This window comes from Microtus oregoni, unplaced genomic scaffold (genome assembly GCF_018167655.1).
Source record: "Microtus oregoni isolate MIOR12 unplaced genomic scaffold, Mior012 000000F_ref0000247, whole genome shotgun sequence".
NCBI classification, from domain to species: domain Eukaryota; kingdom Metazoa; phylum Chordata; class Mammalia; order Rodentia; family Cricetidae; genus Microtus; species Microtus oregoni.
Genome location: NW_024543059.1, coordinates 33,158,475 through 33,177,500, shown reverse-complemented (window position 1 = coordinate 33,177,500; position 19,026 = coordinate 33,158,475). Strand labels below are relative to the sequence as shown.

Here is a 19,026-nt window from a genome sequence, read left to right as displayed (position 1 = left end):
AATATAATTTGTTGAGCCTTCTTAGTGTTGCCTGCATGCATGTTTTTAGGGCAGACCACTTGATATTAGATAGTATTTCAGGAACCAGTCCCTGCGGAAAACAGATTTTTTCCTCCCTCAGCAGATATTAATTTCCTATAGCTCATCACCTATGGGCAAATCTTATGACATTTAATCTATCTATATTGGGATGTCAACTGGCGTTGTTATTGTCAAGGTCTTGTCGTGCAGCCATATAGTTGCTATTTCATGGATACAGTTCCCTATTGCAGCTAGAATGCACAAAGTCACAGTAGATTTTCTGATTCTCTGGCTCTTCTAATGTTTCTATTTACTCTTCCACTGTGCTCTCTGAACCTTAGTTACAGAAATTGTGTAGTGGATGTATTGAAAGAGAACAGACACTCTATTATCAATTGTTCTCTGAATTTTGACTAATGGTGGCTTTCTATAATGACACTCTGCTGAAAAAAAAAGATCTCTGATGAAAAATGAGATATATAGTAATCTCTCTGTATAAGAATATGTGTTTAGAATGCAGTTAGGAATTAAACTAGTTTAGGAAAGTGGAGAGATTAGGTACTGTTCTATTATCCATAACTTCATTAGCAGGCATGCTTTCCTATTATCAGGATCGTGAGTCAAATAAGACAGTTGTTCATTACTATCAGTATATAAGTGCCACTATTATATCTTTTAGGATATATTGTCTTGCTGGTTATTGTTTTGGTTCATGAGTGTCATGGCTCTGTAGGGTTATTTTTTAATGTTTTCCTTTATGTTTATTTTATGTCTATATGTTTCTCTGCATGTATGTGTGTACAGCACCTGCATGACCTGTGCCAAGGAGACCAGAAGAAAGCATTGTATTCCCTGAGACTAAAGTTACAGATAGTTGTGAGCAATCATATGGAATAGTCCTTGGACAACTAGAAAAGCAGTCAGTGCTCTGAATGTTTGAGTCATCTAACCAGGTTTGGGAAGGACTATTGAATGTTTTGCTCTTGGAAGCTAGCATAGCATTTTCTGATACTTTGAAAGATAGTCTGAACAAAGGAGTCTTTTGAGTTAGCTATTCAACTTTATTGAACAGCACTAGCTGGCAAGCCAACTTAAAAATATAACTAAAAAGAAGATGATAAAATTAACCTTAAGGAGTAGATAATGTTGTTTTCATACTATGAATTTATGTTGCAAGACATGGAATCCATCCATATAAATAACTGCTCACCAATACTACTAATGTCCCCAAAACAACAGGATGATATCATTGTCCATGGTTATCATCCTACATAACTACATAGCAGCATTATACTCTCAAAGACACCACACACTTTGGTTGTAGGTTGATAATAAAATAATCTTAAAAAGTCCAGGAATGTTTTGTTTTTCTCTGACTTCAAGATTTACTATTGTCAGAAGGTATTATGTGTACTGATAGGTAAGAAAACTCATGAATGATCTTACACATGGAGACACTCTATGTTGAAATACTGATTACAAGGTAAGACACACTGACATGTGGAACAGAGAGACAACTGCTGTCAGGAAACCACAAGCATGAATAAAACACCCTACAAAATTATTCCAGAATATCAAAGTAAAGTTGATACCAACACATCACACATCTCCATTAAACAGAACAGTGATGTAAGGCAGCCAGATTTGGGCATTACTTTATATAACCTCGAGACATTGTCTTTACTGACTTATTTTATTTTGCATTTTGTTTCAGGTTAAAGGCTTGAAGAGGTACTTATGCTTTGGGGAAAACAGGTAAGCCATGTTACTGGTTCTGTTGATGTCCATTTTTCCCTTCAGGTTCATGATGTCATATACTCTAAGATAGAGATATGTGACCACATGAAGATGCTTTTAATGAGGTCTGCATTGTGAAGAATATAATTCCCTCTTTGATGGAGCTTCCTTTTAATTATTTTTCTTTTGTAAAAGTTTCTAGATTTTTGAGACACTCATTTTGGAATAACTAAGAAAAGCTAATGACAAGAAAACCAAACATCTACCCAAGCTTTTCTCTTCCTAAACCAAAAGCAGCTCACTGCTTTGTAGAAAGCAGTTACATATCTAGTGTTCAGCTCTAATCTGAGGTTTTCAGATTAGAATGTCAAAGCTAAACCCTTTCAAATTTCTTATCTCATTTATATCTAGCATGCTAGTTTTAATATTCAATTTATTACCATCAGGTTTCTGTATTCCCAGTGCTGAAAGTAGGGATCATCACTGTGAAGGTCCCAGAAGCACTAGCTTAATTAATAATAATTAATAATTATTTAATTATTTATTTAATTAATTAATTAATTAATAATAGGTTTTGGGGGAATCAGAGATCCTTATCAATGAATTTTAAAATTATATAAATGGTCTTTTAGCTCATTTGTAATTAGAATATGAGAGTTAGAAGTGCTTTTTCTTCATTTCCTAAGCATTGTTTAAAGGATTACTTTTTCTTACAGAGACAATGTTCATGCATGTGTCTTGTTGCACTGGTCAAAGAGCAAAGGCTCAATACCAGATGAGGTGCCCATCCATAGATTGAGTAACAAACAAAATGTGATATATATAATCAGTTGACAATGATGAAAACATAAGCCTAAAATTATGTAATTTATGGCAACACCAAAGCAAATAATCTAGAGTCAAAAAGCTACAAATTTCATGTGTAATTGCTCATGTGCACATCTGAGTGTCCTCTTGCTAAAAAATACATACTATTGTATGGGTGAGAGTAGTTTAAGATCCTGAATATAGATCTGAGACCATGGAGAAGGAAATATAAAGAGCCAGGAGGATGAGTAAACATATGTTTCAGAAAGAGAACAGATTATTAACTATTGAAGCCAGAAATGAAAAAAACATAAGAGGGCATAGGTGATAAAGGAGAGGAACAGGAAAAGGAGAAACTATGTAAATTTAGTACTCATGATTATCTTATCATGTAACTTCCAACTTTGCATGCTAGTTAAAAGTTCTGTTTAGAAAGAACACAATATTTCCAATCAACAGCATTTTTAGTTTTTTCATAAGATTCTATTTTATATTTTTCTTTATTTTTTTATTATGACTTTAAAAAATCCAAATTCCCACTCCCTCCCCTCCTCCCAGTCCACTCCATCTCCCTCCACAGACTATCCCCCCTCCAACCCTAAGGGAGGAGCCCTGTGGAAAGTCCAAGGCCCTCCCTACTACATCTAGGTTGAGCAAGGTTTACATTCAAAGAGAATAGGATCCCATTAAGCTTGTATATGCAGTAGAGACACATCCCAGTGTCACTATCAGTAGCCCCTCAGTCTACCCTGGCTGTCAACCCCCCTTCAGAAGGACTTGGTTCTTCCCATGCTCATTTACTCCCAGTCCAGTTGGAGTTGTTGAGCTCCCATTAGCTCAAGCAAACTGTCTCAGTGAATGACCCCCTCATGGTCTTGAATTCCTTGTTCACACTCTCACTTCTTCCACTCTTCAACTGGATCCTGGGATCTCAGTCCAGTACTAAAATGTGTATCATTGCCTCTGTTCACATCTATTGCTGGATGAAAGTTCTACGGTGATAGTTAAGATAATCAGCAGTCTGACTACAGGTTATGGCCAGTTCAGATACCCTCTCCTCTATTGCTTAGGGTCTTAGCAGGGGTCATCCCTGTGGGTTCTTGGGCATTTTTCTAGAACCAAGTTTCTTGCTAACTCCATAATTTCTCCCTCAATCAAGATATCTCTTTCCTTGCTCTCATATCTGTCCTTCCTCCATCTCAACTGTCCCATTCCCTCAAGTTCTCCTCAACCCCCCTTCTCCCCTACCTTCTAACTCCTGCCCCCCTGCTCCCAAATTTTGTCTGATTCTAATTTCCAGGTGGGTCTATATGTTTTTCTTTGGGTTCACATTATTACTTAGTTTCCCTAGGTTCCTGAAGTCTAAGCTGGTTGACCTTTGTTTATAACTAGTATCCACTTATGAGTGGATGCATACCATATTGATTTTTTGGGTCTGGGTTACCTTACACAGGATAATGTTTTCTAATCCCATCCATATGCATGCAAAATTCAAGATGTCATTATTTTTTACTTCTGAGTGGTACTCTAATGTGTAGATGTGTCATACTTTCTTTATCCATTCTTCAGTTGAGGTTGTTTCCAGGTTTTGGCTACTACAAATAATGCTGCTTTAAACATAGTTGGACAAAAATGCTCTTATAGTATGATTGAGCATCTTTTGGATATATTCCCAAGAGTGGAATTGCTGGATCCTGGGGTAGGTTGATTTCCAGTTTTCTGAGAAACTGCCACACTGATTTCCAAAGTAGTTGCACAAGTTTGCATTCCCACCAGCAATGGGTGTTCCCCTTATTCCACATCCTCTACAACACAAGCTGTCATGAGTATTTTTGATCTTAGCCATTCTGAAAGGTGTAAGATGGTATCTCAAAGTTGTTTTGATTTGCATTTCCTTGATAGCTAAAGATGAAGAACATGTCCTTAAGTATCTTTTGGCCATTTGAAATTTTTCTGATGAGAATTCTCTGTTTAGTTCAGTGCACCACTTTTTAATTGGGTTATTTAGAATTTTAGTGTCTTATTTCTTGAGTTCTTTATATATTTTGGAGATCAGTCCTTTGTCTGATGTGGAGATGGCGAAGATTTTTTTCCCCAATAAGTAGGCTGCCTTTTTGTCTTGACTGTGTCCTTTGCTTTACAGAAGCTTCTCAGTTTCAGGAGATCCCATTTATTTATTGATGCTCTTATTGCCTATGCTTCTGTGGTTATATTTAGGAAGTGGTCTCCTGTGCCTATGCGTTGAAGCTTACTTTCCAGTTTCTTCTCTATCGGGTTCAGTGTGGTTGGATTTATATTGAGGTATTGAATCCATTTGGACTTGAGTTTTGTGCATGGCAACAGATATGGATCTATTTGCATTCTTCTCTATGTTGACATCCAGTTATGCCAGCACCATTTATTGAATTGCTTTCTTTTCTTCATTGTATCTTTTTTGCTTCTTTGTCAAAAATCAGGTGTTCATAGGTATGTGAATTAATATCCAGGCCTTCAATTCGATTCCATTGGTCAATGTCCCTGTTTTTATGTCAATACTAAGCTCTTTTAATTACTGTAGCTCTGTAATAGAGCTTAGAGTCTGAAATGTTACAGGATTGTTTTGGCTATTCTGGGTTTTTGTTTTTCCATATGAAGTTGAATATCTTTCTTTCAAAGTCTGTGAAGAATTTTGTTGGGATTTTGATGGGGATTGCATTGAATCTATAGATTGCCTTTGGTAAGATTGCCATTTTTACTATGTTGATCCTTCCTATCCAAGAGCATGGGAGATCTTTCCATTTTCTTGTATCTTCTTCAATTTCTTTCTTCAAAGACATAAAGTTCTTGTCAAATAGGCCTTTCATGTCCTTTGTTAGTGTTACCCCAAGATATTTTATGTGATTTGTAGCTATTGTGAAAGGTGTTGCTTCTCTGATTTCCCTCTCAGCTTTTTTATCCTTTGTGTATAGGAGGGCTACTGATTTTTTTGAGTTGATCTTGTATCCTGGCACTTCACTGGAGGCATTTGTCAGCTGTAGGAATTCCCTGGTAGAGGTTTTGGGGACACACACACACACACACACACACACACACACACACACATATATATATATATATATATATATATATATATATATACTATCATCTCATCTGCAAATAACGAAAGTTTAACTTCTTCCTTTTCAATTTGAATCCCTCTGATCTCCTTATATTGTCTTATTTCTATCACTAGAACTTCAAGAACTATGTTGAAGAGATATGGAGAGAGCAGACAGCTTTGTCTTATTCCTGATTTTAGTGGAATCACTTTGAGTTTTTCTTAATTTAATTTGCGGCTAGCTGACGGCTTGCTCTATTTTGCTTTTCTTATATTTAGATATGATCCTTGTATCCCTAATCTCTCCAAAGCCTTTATAATGAAGGAATGTTGGATTTTGTCAAATGTTTATTCAGTATCTAGTGAAATGATCATATGTTTGTTTTTCTTTCAGTTTATTTATGTGGTGGAAAACATTGATTGATTTTTGTATGTTGAACCAGGCCTGCATCTCTGTGATGAAGCCTACTTAGTCATGATGGATGATGTTTTTAATGTGTTCTTGGATTAAGCTTGCCAGTATTTTATTGAGAATTTTTGCATCCATGTTCATGAGTGAGATTGGTCTGTAATTCTCTTCCTTGGTTGAGTCTTAGTGTAGTTTTGGTATCAGGGTAACTGTAGTTTCATAAAAAAGTTTGGCAGTGAGCCTTCTGTTTCTATTATGTGGAACACTTTGAGGAGTATAGGTATTAGCTCTTCTTGAAAGTTCTGGTAGACTTCAGTACTAAAACCATCTGGCCTTGCGCTTTTTTTGGTTGGGAGGTTTTTGATGGCAGCTTCTATCTCCTTGTGGCTTATTGGTCTATTTAAATTGCTCACATAGTCTTGATTTAATTTTTGTATGTGGTATCTATCTGAAAATTTTTTATTTCTTTTACATTTCCAGTTTTGTAGAGTACATATTTTTGTATTAGGACCTAATGATTCTCTTAATTTCCTCAGTGTCCACTGTTATGTCTTTCTTTTCATTTCTGATTTTGTTAATTTGAATGTTCCTTCTCTGCCTTTTGATTAGTTTGGATAAGTGTTTGTCAATCTTGGTGATTTTCTCAAAGAACCAGCTCTTTGTTTCATTGATTCTTTGTATGATTTTCTGTGTTTCTATTTTGTTGATTTTTTTTTGTCTTCTTCTGCTTTTGGGTGAGTCTGCTTTTTTTTTTTTTCTAGAGCTTTCAGGCATGCTGTTATGTCACTGATGTGAGCTTTCTCCATTTTCCTTATGGGGACTTAGTGCTATGAACTTTCCTCTTAGCACTGCTTTCATCGTCTCCCATAGGTTTGGGTATGTTCTGCCTTCATTTTCATTGAATTCAAGGAAGACTTTAATTTCTTTCATTATTACTTCCTTGACCCAGGAGTGGTTCAGTAGTTGACTGTTCAGTTTCTATGAGTTTGTAGGCTTTCTGGGAGTAGTATTGCTGTTGAATTTTAACTTTACTCCATGGTGATCTGACAAGACACAGTGAAATATTCCAATTTTTTTTTATCTGTGGGTGTTTGCTTTGTTACCGAGAATGTGATCACTTTTAGACAAGGTTCCACAAGGTGCTGAGAAGAAGGTATATTATTTATTGTTTGGGTGGAATGTTCTGTTAAGTCCATTCGATTCATTAAATCTGTTAGTTCTTTTATTTCCCTGTTAAGTTTCTGTCTGTTTGACCTGTCCAGTGTCAAGAGAGGAGTGTTGAAATCTCCTACTGTTAGTGTGTGGGGTTTGATGTGCTCTTCAGTCAAGTTTCAGTAATGTTTTTTTTACATATGTGGGTGCTCTTGAAATAGGGACATATAAATTCAGAATTGAGACTTCATCTTGATGAATTGTTTCTGTTGTGAGTATAAAATGTCCTTCTCCATCTCTTCTGAATGATTTTAGTTTTAAATCAATTTTGTTAGATATTAGAATAGCCAAACCTGTTTGTATTTTTAGGTCCAAATTTTCCCAACCCTTTACTCTGATGTAGTGTCTGTCTTTGAGGTTGAGGTGTGTTTCTTGTAAACAGCAGAATGCTGGATCCTGTTTACGTATCCATTCTCTTAGACTATGTCTTTTTATAGGTAAATTGAGACCATTTATATTAAGCGATATTAATGACCAGTGGTTGTTAGCTCTGGTTATCTTTCAATAGTACTGTCTGTGTATTTCCCATTTTGGGGTTATGCTGGTGTGTGTGTGGAGGGGGTTATCAGTTGTCTGTGTTATTGTGGGTGTAGTTAGCTTGCTTGGGTTGTGGTTTTCCTTCTAATACTTTCTGTAAGTCTGGGTTTGTGGATACATACTGGTTAAATCTGTTTTTATCATTGAATATCTTGTTTTCTCCACCAATAGTGAATGAAAGCTTTGGTGGGTACAGTAATCTGGGTTTCTATATGTGGTGTCTTAGTGTCTACAGCATATCTATCCAGGACCTTCTGGCTTTCATGGTATCCATTGATAAGTCAAGCATAATTCTGATATGTATTCCTTTATATGTTACTTGACCTTTCTTTTTTGCAGCTCTTAATATTTTTTGTTCTATATGTTTTGTGTTTTGATTATTATATGGTAAGGGGATTTTTTTTTGATCCTGTGTATTTGGTGTTCTGTAAGCTTCTTGTACCTTCATAGGAATATCTTTTTAAAGTTGGAAAAGTTTTCTTCTATTATTTTGTTGAATATATTTTCTGTGCCTGTGAGCTGGAATTCTTCTTCTACCCCTGTTATTCTCAGGTTTAGTCTTTTCATGGTATCCCAGATTTCCTGAATGTTTTTTTTTGTTAAGAATTTGTTGGATTTAGTGTTTTCTTTGACTATTTGTCTATTTCCTCAATAGAATCTTCAGTGCCTTAGATTCTTTCTTCTATATCTTGTATTCTATTGGTTATACGTGTCTCTGTAGTTCCTGTTCATTTACCCAGATTTTCCATTTCCAGAGTCCCCTCAGTTTGTGTTATCTTTATTACTTCTATTTTAATCTTCAAATCTTGAACTGTTTTCTTTACCTGATTGATTGCTTTTTCTTTATTTTCTTGGGTTTCTTTGAGGGATTTATTAATTTCTTCCATCTTTTTGTCTTTTCCTCCATTTCTTTAATGGAGTTTTTCCATTTTCTCTTTTTTATTTGATGAATAATTTTTTATATTTTTATTTTTCCATTCAAAAATTTCTACTTCCCCCTCCTCCCATCACCCTCCTGCTCCCTTGCTCACCCTCTTCCCTCCCTCTCCAGTCTTAAGAGAGGGCATGGTACCCTGCCCTGTGGGAAGTCCAACGCCCTCCCCTCTCTATCCAGGCCTAGAAAGGTATTCATCCAAACAGACTAGGGTCCCAAAAGCCAGTACATGCAGTAGAAACAAGTCCCAGTGCCATTATCAATGGCTTCTCAGTCAGCCCCCATTGTCAGCCACATTCAGAGAGTCCGCTTTGATCCATGTTCATTCTGTCCCAGTCCAGCTTGATTTGGTGAGCTCCCATTAGATCAGACACACTGTCTCAGTGGGTGGACCAACCCCTGGCGGTCCTGACTTCCTTGTCATCTTCTTCCTCCTTTTGCTCTTCAACTGGGCCTTAGGAGCTCAGCCCAGTGCTCTGATGTGGGTCTCTGTCTCTATCTCCATCCATCACTGGAAGAAGGTTCTGTGGTGATATTCAAGATATTCATCAGTTTCACTTCCTCTTTAAAGGTTTCCATCATTTTCATTAAGTAACATTTAAAGTCGTTTTCTTCTATTTCTTCTGTGTTAGGATGATCAACCCTTCCTTGTTGTAATATGAGCAGAGGGGCTGCGTCCCCGGCACCCGGCCACCCACATGGCTAGCTTATGCCCCGAAATAATTACACGGAAACTGTATTCTTTTAAACACTGTTTGGCCCATTAGCTCTAGCCCTTACTGGCTAATTCTGATATCCTGATCAACCCCTCTCTAATAAACTGTGTAGCACCATTCTTACCGGGAAAGATTTAGCATGTCTGACCTTGTGGCTTCCTTCATTGCCTGTGTCTGCCCGGGAGAGGGGAGCATGGATTCTGAGCTCACTTCCTCTTCCTCCCAGTATTCTGTTCTGTTTACTCCTCCCACCTATGTTTTAACCTATGAGGGCCAGTCAAGCAGTTTCTTTATTTTTTAACCAATGACCTTCCTCCATCACTTCCTGTTGTGTGTTCGCTTGATACTGATGATACCATGTTGCTTTTTAGGTTGATGGAGGAGTTCTTGCATTGGCAACTTCCCATCTCTTCAACTCTTAGGTCTTCAAGAATTGGTCTACAGAGTTCACAGGTAAAGAAGCATTTGGGGTGGGTTAGATGGCTGTGTAACAGACCAGCTCCCTGCTGACTGCTAGGAATGCCAAAGGCACCTGGGGAGGGGGGCCCTGGCATTTCTCCCATGTGGAGGTTTTAGGGAGTGGAAGGCGTCCAGGGTCCCAGGGCCACTGTTGTCTCACCTCTTATGTCCACCAAGAATTGGTCTCCATGAACCTCACAGGGAATGACGTGTTGGTGGCACATTTTTAGTTTTATATAAAGTATATTTTGTAACAACTCAGTCATCTCAGATGAATATTTCAAAACTTTTGTTATTTCTAATTACTCATTTATCTCTAATTTAACTTGGGCAACCCATGACACATTTATTCATCCTGAGTTTATCAATTTTGTACAGATTGCAAACAGAGTCCTCTGAATAAATATCCTCTTACACCACAGAAAACAGGTTTATGCAGACTTTGCCTGACTATGGAATTGTTATCTGCTCACAGAGATATCGTCTGGATGGGTGAAGAGTACATTTGTGCAAGGATGTCAAGCAATCCATAAATTGCCAATCTTGAGGATTAAGTGACCACTTATAAGGCAAGTGAGGCTTTTAGACCTGGCTTAGACTATTTAACCTTAGGTGGTAACTTGCAAAAAAGTACAGGCCTGATTTAGGATCCTAGCTTTTGAGGAAATAGGTATCTTTAGAATGTCCCAAATGTGACTCATGGATTGCTTCATTTTCCAATTTTGTGGAGTACAGGTTTTTGAGTATGAACTAATAACTCTTTGAATTTCCTCAGTGTCTGTTGGCATGTTCCCTTTTTCATTTCTGATTTTGTTAATTTAGATATTCTTTCTCTGCCTTTTGGAGTTTGTATTAAGGCTAAGTCTATCTTGTTTCTTTTCTCAAAACACCATCTTTTTGTTTCATTTGTTCTTTGTATAGTCCTTTTTGTATTTTGTATTATTTGTCCTTATATTGATTTCAGCCCTCAATTTGATTAGTTCCTGTTGTCTACTTCTCCTGAGTGAGTTTGCTTCTTTTTAATTCTAGAGCTTTATGTGTGATATTAAATTACTTGAGTGAGATTTCTCCAAATTCTTTATGATTGCATTTAGAGCTATGAACTCAGATTCAATACCTCTGTTCAGAGATTGAAAAACATATATCCAGCACAATAATGTTTTTATTTTTCAAAACTAAGGAAACAAGCTCTCTGAAGTTTAGCCTGGCAGTGAAAATATTCATGTGTTGAGAGAGGGCTTGCCTGGATCAGTGATAAGAACAACAATGTGAGGATGCTGAACAACTCTTAGGAATTGCAAACTCAGGTCCAGATATAAAGGTCTCCAACAAGACAGGAGAAATTCATATAACTGGTACACTTCAGCTTTCATTGATGGCATATAGCAGTAATGTCTGGCTTTATGATCCTATATTTTGAGAAAATGGGTATTGCTACAGTGTCCCAAATGTGTCCTATATACTTTATTGATTATATTGATCATTGCTATAATTAATAGTATAATTTAGATATGTAATTAAGTGTGTGACACAAACAAGCATTGAAAGGATAGACCCAAAGAGGTGAAATCAACAGAAAAAAAGCACTTATCAGCTTACTTGCACTGTAAACTGAAAATGGCTTTGCTATGTAGCTAATGATAAGAAACAAATGGAAGGGATCACTGTCTTTATTCCTGAGTATTTTGAAGACCATGTCTTTTCATTTTTTTTATTCCAATATTTTTTTTCTTCAGCAATACTTGGATGTAGAGGGCAATGTGAAGAGCATTAGCTCTCTCTGAATGACCAGTTGACTTGCCTTTCTTCAGGAAAGCAGAAGTATCTAATGGCCATCTTATTGTCCTTGGTAGCTGATCAATACAGCTTTCAGACTTTGATAAACTCCTCAACCCCTCATGATATCTCAATGTCTTCTTCAGGTAATTTCTTTAAGTTATCCCATTGTTAAAAGTTACTTATTCCTTGTACCATCTTGTTTGAACTGTGAATTTCACTTTCAGTATATTATATGTTAATATTTGCATGCTTGGTGCATTCTTTTTTTTTATTTTTTTTATTGCGAAAAGAAGAAAAAAAAACATAAACAAAAAACAAGTTTCCACCTCCTCCCAGCCTCCCATTTCCCTTCCCCTCCTCCCACCCTTCTCCCCCTCCTCCCACCCTTCTCCCCCTCCCCCCACTCCTCTCCCCCTCCCTCTCCAGTCCACAGAGCAGTCCGGGTTCCCTGGGGTGGGATGGGGGTAAGGGGAGATGGGGAGAGAAAAGGTAGAAGGGAAGGAGGGGGGGCCTGGGAAACGGGAGAATTGGGATAAAGGAAAGGTGGATAGGGGAGCACGGAACCACAATTCTTAGTTAAGGGAGCCACTTTAGGGTGGGCAAGCGACTTGACCCTAGAGGAGCTCCCTAGTGCCCAAGATGAGGTTCCCAGTTAGTTCCTTGGGCAGCTGAGGATTGGGAACCTGAAATGACCCTATCCTAGAGCAATACTGACGAATATCTTGGTGCATTCTTTTTAACTTTTCTTACTTTTAACTTTCTTTTTAGAGTCACTTATGTATACTATCATATCACCCGCAGCAAGGATACTTTGACTTCTTCTCCTGTGTATTTCTTTTATCTCTTTCAGTTGTCTTATTGCTTTAACTAATACTTCAAGTACTATATTGAGTAGATATGGAGAGCACGTACAATCTTGTCTTGATCCCGATTTCAGTAGAATTGCTTAGAGTGCCTCTATATTAATTTGATTTTGGCTATATTCTTGTTGTGAATTGTCTTTATTATATTTAGTTATGTCTCTTGTAACCCTAGTCTTTACAGAACTTTTTCATGAAGGATTGTTAATTTTAGTCAAAGCCTTTTTCTACACCTAATGAGATGATCATTTGATTTTTTTCTTTCAGTTTCCCTATATGTTGGATTACATACTGATTTTTGTACATTGAACCCTCCCATTCTTTCTCAGATGAACTCCATTTGATCATAGTGGATTATGTTTTTGATGTGTTTTTTGTTTGATTTGCAAGTATTTTTGAGTATTTTTGCATCTAGGTCATAAGGAAAATTGGTCTGTAATTCTGTTTCTTTGTTGAGTCCAAATGTGCATTGGGTATCATACTTTAAAAATGTACAATTTTTTTAACTTATGCCCTTAGGGCTATGAAATTTCCTCTTAGCACACTTTAATTTTGTCTCCTAAGTTTGGCTTTGTTGCATATTAATTTTCAATGAATTTTAGAATGTCTTTAATTTCTTTCTTTCTGTCTTGATGCATTTTTATTCAATAGAGCTTTTTTTTTCAATTTTCATGAGATTTTAAGCTTTCTGTTGTTTTTGTTGTTGACGAGCTCCAGCTTTAATCTGTGGTGGTCTAATAGTACTCAGGGAGATATTTCAATTTTTTTTGTATCTGCTGAGACTTGCTTGGTGTCTGAGTATGTGGTTCATTAGTTTTAGGGAAAGTTCCATGAAGTATTAAGAAGAAAGTACATTCTTTTATTTTTGTTTAAAACGTTCTTTAAATAACTCCTAAGTCCATTTGGTTTACAATGTCTACTAGCTCCAGGATTTCTCCATTTAGTTTTTGTCTGGATGACTCACCCTTTTTTGAGAATGTGGTATTAAAATTTCCCACTATAAATAGGTGACAGTCAGTATATGATTTATGTTTTAGAAGTGTTTCTTTTACAAACTTGGGTGCTCTTGTATTTGGGGCATAGATGTTAAGAACTGAAATATTGTCTCAGTGGATATTTCCTTTGGTTACTCAGTATTGTGCCTGTGGTTTCAAGTCTAGTTTGTTAGATATTAAAATAGCTATATCCACTTGATTCTTAGGATCATTTTCTTGGGATGTCTTTTTCCAACACGGTATCTCAAGGTAGTACCTATACATGATGCTGATATGTATTTCTTTGGCGAAGCAAAAGGATAGATTCTGTTTTCAAATCTGTTATGTTAGTCTATGTCTTTCTATTGGAGAATGCAGATTATTAATATTGAGAGATATAAATGATCAATAATTATTTTTGATTGTTGTTATTACATTGTTGTGGGCAATGGTTGAATTAGTGTTGGTTTTGTGTGTGTGTCCTTATTTTAATATTGCTGGTGTGAAATTATTTTCTGTGTTTTCATGGGTGTTGTTAACTTCAATAGGTTGGAGTTTTCCTTCTAGAATTTTCTGTAGGGCTGGAATTATAGATACATATTACTTAAATTTGATTATCATGAAACATCTTAATTTCTCCATCTAAGTAACTGAAAATTTTGATAGATATAGTGCGCTAGTCTGGTATCTGTGGTCTCTTAGAGTCTGAATCACATTTGTTCAGACCTTTCTGGTTTTGCAGTCTCCTTTGTAAAACCAAGTATAATTATAATAGGTTTGACTTTATATGTTACTTGTTCTTTTTCCTTTCATTAAAAAAATTCTTTCATTATTCTGCATGTTTTGTGTTTTAGTTATTATGTGGTAAGGGAATTTTTTCTGGTCTAATCTACTTGCTGTTCTGTATGCTTCTTGTATCTTTATTGGTTTCCTCTTCTTAGGTTAGAGCAATTTTCTTCTATGATTTTGTTGAAGATACTTTCTGGACCTTTTGAGCTAGGATTCTCTTTCATTTATTCTTATAATTCTTAGTTTAATATTTTTATAGTGTCCCATATTTCCTGAATGTTTTGTGTCAAAACTTTTTTGATTTTTAACATTTTCTTTGACTGATATATTCAATTTTCTATCAAGTCTTCAATACCTGAGATTCTTTCTTCCAGAATTCTGTATTCTTTTGGTGACACTTGCCTTTGTAGTTAATTTTCAAATTCTCAAAATTTTTATTTCAAGAATTCCATCAGCTTGTATTTTCTTTATTTATTCTATTCCCATTTTTAGGTCTGGAGTGGTTTTATTCCTTTTCTTCACCTGTTTTTTGTTTTCTAATTTTTTCTTGGATTTCTTTAAGAGATTTGTTAATTTCCTCTTTCAGGAACTCTATCTTCATATAGGTTGTTTTTGTGATTTAATAATTTGCTTCAGCTATGATGGAATATTCAGAACTTATTGTGGTAAGGTAACTGGGCTCATAGTGCCCTGACCATTATTGGTGGTGTTTTTTTTCTCTTTTTTTAAAAAAAGAAAGAAAACTACTTTTTGTTTTAAATTTTGCATACCAATCCCAGTTCTCCCTTATTGCCCCTCCTCCCATTCCCTGCACCTCACCTTTCCCTTTAGGGAGGATGCTGAGGTAAGCTTGGTTGACTGACAGAATGAGTCTTGTAGAAAGAGATTCCAGTGGGTGGTCACATTGGTGGTACAGACTGCCCACAGGTCTATCTCTTGTTGGCAAGCTGCTGTGGGATTCATTGGAGCAGCTGTTTTCCACCAGAATTGGGTGCAGGAACCTGCTTTCTTGCTGAGATGATTGGTGTGGGGCTCAGGATGTCCCTTGGTATTTATGGCCTTGCAGTCTACAAGGGAGATCATCACTCACCTGTTTTTGCAACTGGTATAGGTGGCACTGTGCCTATAGGAGCTTCTGAAGTAGCAGGAGATGATTGTCCAAGATGAGGATGATGGGGAAGGGGAGGATGGGTAATGAGTTGGTTTCTCTGTGAAAAGAGTAAAGTGGGTGGCAGCTGTGGTGGTGCAGCCTGCCTGTAGGTCTCTTACCTAATGGCAAGCTGCTAGGGTTCATCACAATAGAGCATTCTGATATTACATTTAACTTAGATTTGAATTAAGGTACAAAAGACAATGTATGCATGCTGAGTCAGACTCAATACCTCTGTTTTGATACTGAGAAACATGCTCTACACAATTCTGTTCTTCGTTTTCAAGGTTAAGATGACATACTTTATGTAATTTCTCTTAGCCATGGAAATGCTCATGTATTGAGAGAGGGCTTATCTGGATCGATGATGAGAAACCCTGTCTGAGGATGCTGAGAGACTCATGTCAATGGGAATCTGAGGTCCAGATATGAGGTCCTCTAATAAGAGCAATTAGGGTTTCAGACCCTGGCTTATTCTTCATAGTTTTCACAGATGAGATAACTGTCCAATCTGGCTTTAGCATTTGAGATTTTGAGAGTGTCTTGATAGTGTCCCAATTGCACCCAAAGCTAAGGTTACAAGATTCCCAAAGATTCACTGGCAGTGGTTATATTTTTTGCATTGAGATAAGGCTTATCTCTATCAATGATGAGAACAACTCTCTGAAAATCCCTAACAACTCATGCCATAAGAATCTGAAGTCCAGGTAATGGGTCATTTTAAGACTGAAGAGGTTTCAGAGCCTGACTGGCATTCCAGTTTTGACAGATGGCAAATAATAGGGCAGACTGCCTTTAGGAATCTACATATTGCTAGTATCCATTTATGAGTGAGTGCATACCATACTCATTTTTGGGGGGTCTTGGTTACCTTACTTAGGATAATGTTTTCTAATTTCAGCCACTTACACGTAAAATTAAAGATATCATTGCTTTTTACCACTGAGTAGTACTGTAATGTGTAAATGTGTCACACTTTATTTATCCATTCTTCGGTGGAGGGGCATCTAGGTCGTTTCCAGGTTTTGGCTACTACAAATAATGCTGCTATGAACATAGTTGAAGAGATGCTTTTGTAGTATGATTGAGCATCTTTTGGAAATATCCTCTAAAGTGGTATTGCTGAATCCTGAGGTAGGTTGATTCCCAATTTTCTGAGAAACTGCCATACTGATTTCCAAAGTGGTTGTACAAGTTTGCATTCCCACCAGCAATGGATGAGTGTTCCCCTTACTCCAGATCCTCTCCAGCATAAGCTATTATTAGTGCTTTTGATCTTAGCCATTCTGACTTGTGTAAGATGGCATCTTAGAGTTGCTTTGATTTGCATCACCCTAATAGCTAAGGGAATTGAACATTTCCTTAAGTATCTTTTGACCATTTGAAATTCTTCTGTTGAGAATTCTGTTTAGTTCAGTACTCCATTTTTAAAGTGGCCTATTTAGAATTTTAATGTCTAATTTTTTGAGTTCTTTATATATTTTGGAGATCAGTCCTTTGTCTGATGTGGGGTTGGTGAAGATCTTTTCCCATTCAGTAGGCTGCCTTTTTGTCTTATTGACTGTGTCCTTTGTTTTACAGAAGCTTCTCATTTTCAGGAGATCCAATTTATTTATTGTTGCTTTAGGGTCTGTGCTTCTGGGGCTATATTTAGGAAGTGGTCTCCTGTGCCCATGCATTGAAGGCTACTTCCCAATTTCTCTTCTATCAGGTTCAGTGTGGTCGGATTTATATTGAAGTCTTTAATCTATTTGGACTTGAGTTTTGTGGATGATGATAGATATGGATCTATTTGCAATCTTCTCTATGTTGACATCCAGTTATTCCAGCACCATTTGTTGAAGATGCTTTCTTTCTTCCACTGTATAATTTTAGCTTCTTTGTCAAAAATCAGGTGTTCATAGGTGTGTGAATTAATATCCAGGTCTTCAATTCAATTCCATTGGTCAACGTCTCTGTTTTTATGCCAATACCAAACTGTTTTCATTATTGTAGCTTTGTAATAGAGCTAGATGTCAGGGATGGTAATGTCTCCAGAAGTTCCTTTATTATATAGGATTAAGGACATTGAGCCTATAGTTCGTGATCCTAGAAAATCTAAGTAATAAGGTGAACCCAAAGAAAAACATATGTAGACCCACGTAGAAATTGGAAACTGACAAGATCTCCTGACAAAATTGGAATCATAGGCATGGAGACAGAAGAAAGGGGAGAAGGAGAAGAAGAGAGGAGAAGGGGAGGGTTGAGGAGGACTTGAGGGAATGGGATCCTTGAGATGGAACAAGGACAGAAATGATAGCAAGGAAAGAGATATCTTGATTGAGGGGGCTATTATAGGGTTAGCAAGAAACCTGGTTCTAGAAAAATTCCCAGGAATCCACAAGGATGACCACAAATAAAACCCTAAGCAATGGAGGAGAAGGTGCCTGAATTGGCTTTGCCCTATAGTCAGACTGATGATTATCTTAAATATCACTATGAAACCTTTGTCCCACAACAGATGAAAACAGAGCCAGAGACCTACATTTTAGCAATGGACTGAGCTTCCAAGGTCTAGAAAAGAGTAGAAGGAATGAGAATATGAGCAAAGAGGTCCAGACCATGAAGGGTTCATCCACCGAAACAGTTTACCCAAGCTAAGGGAGCTCACCATCTCCAGCTGGAGTGGGAAGGAACAAGCATAGGACCGAACTAGTCCCTCTGAATGTGGTTGACAGTTGTATGGCTGGGCAGACTGAGGGGTCACTGACAGTGGCATTGGATTTAACTCTACTGCATGTAATATTTTTTTGGATCCTATTCTCTTTGGATGTATACCATGCTCAGCCTTGATGTAGTAGGAAGGGCATTGGACTTTCCACAAAGCAAAGTGCCTTACCCTCTCTTAGGATTAGAGGGGGTGGGGTGAAAGGGTGGGTGGAAGAAATTGGAAAAGGGGGGGTGGATATTTGGATTGGTGTTTATTTATTTATTGATTGATTTTTATTGAGCTCTACATTTTTTCCCTCTTCTCCCCTCTCTGCCTCTCCCTGTCCCCTTCAAACCTCCCCCAAGGTCCCCATGCTCCCAATTTACTCAGGAGATCTTGTCTTTTTCTACTTCCAATGTAGATTAGTTCTATGTAAATCTATCTTAGTGCCCTTATTGTTTTCTTAGTTCTCTGTGATTGTGATTTGTAGGCTGGTTTTCTTTGATTTATGTTTTAAAAATACTTATGAATGAGAACATGTGATAATTGTCTTTCTGTGTATGGGTTGCCTCACTCAAAATAATGTTTTCTAGCTACATCTATTTTTCTGCAAAATTCAAGATGTCATTTTTTTCTAACATGTAGTACTCCATCGTGTAAGTGTACTATATTTTCCTTATTCATTCTTCTGTTGAGGGGCATTTAGGCTGTTTTCAGGTTCTGGCTATGACAAACAATGCTGCTATGAACATCCTTTGGTTATATACCCAAAAGTGATATTACTGGGTCTTGAAAAAGGTTTTCCTAATTTTCTGAGAAATCGTCACACTGATATCCAAAGAGGCTGTATCAGCTTGCATCCCCACCAGCAATGCAG

General features: G+C 37.0%; 1 long non-coding RNA gene and 2 other non-coding genes across 4 annotated transcripts in view; all 3 read left to right on the top strand.

Moving 5' to 3' along the window:
- The window catches only part of LOC121451984, a 102,863-nt gene extending 92,386 nt beyond the window's left edge, over positions 1-10,477 (top strand). The window contains exons 9-11 of one of the 2 annotated variants that reach the window (XR_005974761.1): positions 1,736-1,776; positions 9,821-9,902; positions 10,384-10,477. This is a non-coding gene — a long non-coding RNA (uncharacterized LOC121451984). Of the gene's footprint in view, positions 1-1,735; positions 1,777-9,820; positions 9,903-10,330 lie in introns of both variants that reach the window. The other variant, XR_005974762.1, reaches the window with a different exon arrangement.
- Positions 10,478-11,153: 676 nt separating this feature from the next.
- On the top strand, positions 11,154-11,219 carry LOC121455278. Its single transcript, XR_005975467.1, has one exon. It is a non-coding gene; the product is annotated as a small nucleolar RNA SNORD109A (small nucleolar RNA).
- A 4,599-nt stretch (positions 11,220-15,818) lies between these two features.
- Positions 15,819-15,884, top strand: LOC121455070. Its single transcript, XR_005975423.1, has one exon. It is a non-coding gene; the product is annotated as a small nucleolar RNA SNORD109A (small nucleolar RNA).
- Positions 15,885-19,026: the final 3,142 nt, after the last annotated feature.